Source organism: Aethalodelphis obliquidens, unplaced genomic scaffold (assembly GCF_003676395.1).
Source record: "Aethalodelphis obliquidens isolate GAN/ISIS:26980383/991018 unplaced genomic scaffold, ASM367639v1 scaffold19, whole genome shotgun sequence".
Taxonomy (NCBI): domain Eukaryota; kingdom Metazoa; phylum Chordata; class Mammalia; order Artiodactyla; family Delphinidae; genus Aethalodelphis; species Aethalodelphis obliquidens.
Window position 1 is genome coordinate 16,653,598 of NW_020837963.1, and position 6,422 is coordinate 16,660,019.

Sequence of the window (6,422 nt, forward strand, 5' to 3'; positions counted from 1 at the left end):
ATATATATATATATATATATATATATATATATATATATATGGTTTTTTTTTTTAATTTTTGGATGGGATATTAGCAAATATCTGTATTATACACTAAGCTATTACAGTGGTACTTAAAATAATGTAAATTTGCAGTCATTGTTATAAAGTAATAAAAGTGGAGATTACTTAAGTATTTAAATTATGAAAGAATAATGCAGACTTTTTATTGTTTCTTAACTGACTAGAAAGAGCCACCAGCATTACTCTGTGCCTTTTGGACTTCAGTTTGTGTGTCTGTAGGAATTGTGTGCATTCCATTCACACAGTGTTTATAATACTGCAATGAATTTGAATTGCAAATCCTACAGTAAGTAGATAATAATGAAACTTTCAATATTTCAGCACTCTCATGAATATTCTTTAAGTGCTATTTAAACCTCCCCATCACTTACATGCATATAATGGACTTACCTGAGGAAACCCAGCACAGAAGCATGGGGAGTGGTTAACCAAGGTGAATTTTACATACTGGTGTGTAGTAGATTTAAATTCTCAAAACTAAATTTAAGTAAGAAGACCTAATAATTGTGACATTTTTTCCCAAACCGAAATACAGAAGAAAATAATGGTTTGAATCTAATATTTAACACCTATTTACATAAAACATTTTATTAAGATGTTTTCTAATGATTTTAATTTCAGAGATTATCTTTTCATTCTGTGTGTTACAGAGAAGTACAGAAAAGTTCAGGACATTTGGGGGCTGCTTTTTTCCCTCTAAACTAAAAATGACATTGGCTAAATTATTACTGGTTAGTCATCACCTTGTCCCTTAAAGTCAGTGACTATTCTTGTGTTTGATATATATTACATAGAGTCTTAAGTCAGTGTACTGTTCCGCTGGAATTTGACAGTTGTCTTTAAAGTAACGCAACTTGAAGTAGAAAAGAGTGGTCCTGGACATAGAAGGGAGGTGGTTGGTTTAAGGGGTTAATGTGAGGCCTTTTTGAAAAATGCATATTTTGGTAAAGAGAATTCTCTTTTGAGCACAGCTGATACAAATGGGTGATTGTCATGTTTGTTGTATAAACTGGTTTAATACACTTGGAACATAGGTGGTTTATATTCACTTCCTGGGAAAGCTAGCTTACCACATATTAAAGCTTATAAAATAAGTTGCCATAGGCAAAGCCATTTAAAAAGTTTATTCTGAAATTATTTCTTTTACCTACAGTGAAATAATTGTTAAGTAACTAGTCTTTACGGAAACTGTTGGATTCTAGGCATTCCTGAGAAATTGAAAGTGGCTACCTTTCATGTCAAAAATGTTGATCTATTATAAATAAAATGTTTTTGCATACTTGTTTTGGTTTTGGTTTTTACTATGTGTGTTTATTTTCATTTTGAAACACTATATCCTACATCCAAGTAAAATGAAATGAGAAAGTGTATGTTCATTAAAATATATTTTATTTTAAGAATATAAGCTATATAAATTACCTATTTTAGTTTACTTTTACTAAAAAAAGATTATGTTGTATAAAATTAATACATTTCCGAGGTGATTTAAAGAAAAAATGTTTAAATTCTTATTTGCTTTGAACTGTAGTAGAATTAGTATGTTTATTACCTGGTGAATAAATAATATATTTTTAATGTGATAATTTTTATTAATTTGTGACTCCATTTATCTAAATGCTAATGGTTTTTTTGGAAAGGCACCAGCTAGCAAGATACACAGTATATCTCAAGTGAGTCCCCCTTATTATGCTGTTAAATATATTAATGTCAGTAAGACTTCCCATTTATTTTCACATTGATTTTTATGGTAAAATATGGATTCTTTAAACACAAGACAGTCACTAATCACTGAAACTGCATGTGTTCTTCCAAAACAAGCTGTAAAACTCCCATCCTCACTCTTTTTAAACAGAAGTAAAAATGATACAAATTAAAGTTAAGTTTGCAAAGTAATGAAAAGTTAATTTGAAATTATGCTCCAAAGCAAGCCACAGACTAAAATTTTTCAGAAATCCAGAAGTGCCATAGTTAACAATTTTGCTGAATTATTCCAAGAGCGATGCTTGAGTAGTATAGCACTGTCTACCTCTCTATACGTAGTATCCTTGACCTTCATTTGTTTCCATCAGTGCACCTTTTGAAAGATTACTTTGCTAAACATCAGACTGACTTACAACCTGAATGAAATTGTGAGTAATTTTAATGGGATATCAATTCAAGGTGCTATCAAACTTCCTTTTCTTACAGAAAAAAAAAATTGGTTCAAATAGTCTCTGAACTAAAATTTAGGGAGGTGAAATCAGTGTGGGCTGAATTGTCTTTTCATGACCCTGATTTTTAACATAAACTATTTTAGACCATTATTTGACCTTTAAGGACATAACTTTGTCTAGACCTACCTTGTTGATCTTTGAACAGTGATAGCCAACTGCCGCTAACATTTTGTGCTGATTACCAATTTCGTAACTACTTTTTGTGTAAATAATGTATATTTAAAGAGCTTTGTAATTGGCTACTCTAATTCCTAAAATTCTCCAGATTGTCCAGGTAACAATATTCCAACTTTATTTTGGTTGTTAACTCTCTTACAAGCAAACTGTGAAGTAAATTTAGCCTTTCATATGAATAGACTTGTTTGAAAGTTGTAATGTAACGTTGCAGTGTTCTTGGTTTGTTACTATTTTATTTCTGTACGTTTAAAAATAATAGGTTAAAGCTATATGCTACTAATCAAAAATAGTAAATGTATCTGCATATTGGTAAAATAATTGGATTTTAGACTATTTTTGTACTACATAAGGATGCTCTGCATGCATTTCATCTGTGGAGTCTGTGTTCTAATCACAATCTGAGAGTGCCACATCTCATCATTCCTATTTTTCCTTCAGGACTAACTACAGGAAACTTTGTGTTGATTGCCTTCTTTATGTTTTACTTTGTGTATTTTAAGAAATCTTAAAATAAAAATTTCCACTCGCTGTAAGAGCATACCAATCATAAAGTACACAATAGTTAATATAAACTTACCACAGTATTTTAAAAGTTTTTTATGTGTTTTTGATAGCATATAAATAATTCCTTCAGTTCAGTGTGGTGAGGAATGTAAATTATTTGCTTTTCTCCAAAGAGTCTTCAGTAATATCTGGAAAGTTCTGTTCAAAGCATGTCTATATTAGAGGACTGTTTGCGCGCGGGCTTTTTCTAGTTGCGGCGAGTGGGGTCTACTCTTCGTTGAGGTGCGCTGGCTTCTCATTGCAGTGGCTTCTCTTGTTGCAGAGCACGGGCTCTAGGCGCGCAGGCTTCAGTAGTTGTGGCTCGCAGGCTCTAGAGCCTACGGACATCAGTAGTTGTGGCACACGGGCTTAGCTGCTCTGCGGCACGTGGGATCTTCCTGGACCACGGGTTCGAACCCGTGTCCCCTGAATTGGCAGGTGGATTCTTAACCACTGCACCACCGGGGAAGTCCTGTTTTACTATTTTAATTCCTTTTATTTCGTTAAAGGTTACTCCATTATATTTATTTCAATTAGATCATTTCGTGAATAGATTTCTTGAGGGACTTTAATGTAGCAATATTTATGTTGTCTGTAAACTACCATTTTGTGTCATTATAAGTATTAAATTCTTTGTCAGTAATGTTATTTAGGGTTGTCATTTGTTGATAGCAGTCTGCTTTTTAAAATTTTAAACTACTATCTTGGTGGAAAAGCAACCCTCTCTTGAACTGTTGGCATTTGCAACCTTGGATATTTTTAGATACGGATTTTCAAAAAAGCTGGAAATATTATAAATATCTCTATATGAAATATGCATTGTTGAATAGTACTAATAATTTCTCATTGACTTTATGATTTCATAGATGCTTTATCTTTATTTCTGACAATTACTTGACAGTTCTTTAAATTTTTAGCTTTCTCTGTTTGTAAGCTGTCCGTCATGTATCAAATAACGAACTTATAATGAATGCTTTAATAATGTAAATCATTTCCTAATTTATTTTTATATGGATTTTATAAATATAGTCACCTTTCTAACAAATTCTTTTGTCTTACCATCAAAAAGAATGAAAATAATAATATGCTTTCTATTCCTCAGAAGACTTTATGAAAATTACATAATAGTAAACCTGAAAGTGTTTTAGTACTTCTAAAGTTTTATGAAAGGTCAAAGTGAAATTTTAAATTTTAAATTACTGAATCACTAAAGTGTGGATAACCCCCTCCCTCATGCTTTTGTTTTCTAGTAAGTGCACAGGTTACCATGCCAGGCATGATTTATCTAATACTGCAGTAGAAGAGGCAGAAACTACTTTTGATAGTTACTTTGGCCTACTTTGACCTCTCCCAGAGTCTCCAACCTAGTGAAGACTAGTAAGGTAAATTTGCTCTTTAGGGACTTCCCTGGCAGTCCAGTGGTTAAGACTCTGTGCTTCCACTGTAGGGGGCACGAGTTCAATCCCTGGTCAAGGAATTAAGCTCCCACGTGCCGTGCAGTGAAGCCAAAAAAAAAATTTTTTTTGCTCTGTATTTACTAAAACTTGTGATTAAATTAAAATTTTTTCAAAGACCCAAATAAATTAGTTTGATAGATTCATTTTCCATTACATAAGTTGTTTAGGTTTTGAAAAAGTTTTATCTTCTGCATCCCCACTGTTGTCTGTTAGTATACATTTGATTCTTATAGTAACTAGCTTTGACATGTAGTTTGAAATTCCAGGCTCTTTGCAACTAAAGTTTTCATACTGAGGAAAGCAAAATAAGAACCGGCATTTCTTGAAAATAATTGGCTGTAAATAAATCTACTGTTATCTAAGAGAAGGAAATCCTTCAGTTAACCATGGACCAATAAAAAAAACAGAATTCAGGTTTCTTCCTGAAGCTACAAAAGTCTTCATAAGGAGGTAAATGCTACATATCAAATTTAGAGACCATTTTGCTTTCTTTGTCATACTACAGAAACACCTAATATTGTAATCATCCTCAAGAAATTATGAAGAGGTGACAGAAGACTAGAGATGAACAAATGTCCTGATTTTAAAAATGAGAAACCAGTAGACTTTATAAATGTGGATTCCCATCTAGTTCTCAATTTATATAAAGCCTCTTCAAGTTGGCCCTTTCTGACCACCCAATTCAAAGTAACCGTTGTAATTCCCTAATCAGCCTGGTTTATCTTTTTCATGATTCTTACCAGCACTCATTTTCTTATTTTTCACTGTCCGTCTCTCTCACTAGACTCAGCTCCATAAGAGAAAATGTTGTCTATCCTTTTCAACCAGTGTCTCTCCAGTACTTGAAGAATGGTATATGGTAGGTACTCAACAAATATTGATTGAATGAATTAATGAATTGTTGAGCTTGATATCAATTCTATGCAAGTTTTCTAATTAGATTAAAAGAGTGATTATGAGGATAATGAGAAGTCCCCAAAACAGTATGAGTTTACTGAGACCACATTCTGAACTAACCTAATGTCCTTTTCATAGAGCCATTATATTTTGATCAGGAGAATTGTGTAGTCTTGTGCATCATGAGCTCAGCAAAGTATCTGACTGTTTCTCTTAATGTCCTTCTTTATTTCCAAGGTAGAAAATATGGGTAAATAAAAGTGCAGATTAAGAGCTGTGCCATGTGCATATGGCCTAAAAAGCTCTCGGAGCTTGTATTCATATCTCTGGCTCCCTGGGCAGTGCCTTTAACAACAAACCTTACCATGTTTCCTAAGCCATTTGTAAATGTAGGGAAACGACCCCTTTCTAAGGATTATAAAGTCATTCACCATTCAACCTGTGTATTATTTATGGAGTACCTATGTTGTGCTAGGCATGGGATGCCATGAACGAGACCAACAGAGAACAGAGCTTGCAGCCCGGCAAGGAAACAAACAGGTTGAGAGGGAAGGGCTGAGGAGGACTTACCTTAATTAGGGTGATTACTTTGGAAGGCCTCTCTAAGGTGACATTGTACGTGAAAACTAGGAAGAATGGGGTTTAACTATTTGGAAATAGGAAGAGAAGAAAGAGCAGTATATGCATAAGCCTTGGTGTATTTAAGGAACTGGAAAAAGAAGGCCAGTGTGGCCAGAGCATTTTGAAATGAGATGGAGTATCAAAAGATGAAATTGGAGAGGGGTATAGCCAGATCACAGAAGGCCTTGAACACTATGGTTAGAAGTTAGAAAGGGAAGCCTTTGCATAGTTGAAATAGTAGAATGACTTGATCCAATTTACATTTCGATTAGATATGCTTTGTAAGAATGCTTTGGAAAAGGGTATGAGTCTAGGCTGCAGACAAGCTAATGCAGCAATCTAAGCAAGAGATGATGGCAGCTTGGACAGAAATGATGGCAGCTTGGGCAGGAATCTAAGCAAGAGATGATGGCATCTTGGACAGAAATGGAGCGAAAAAGGCAGATCTGAG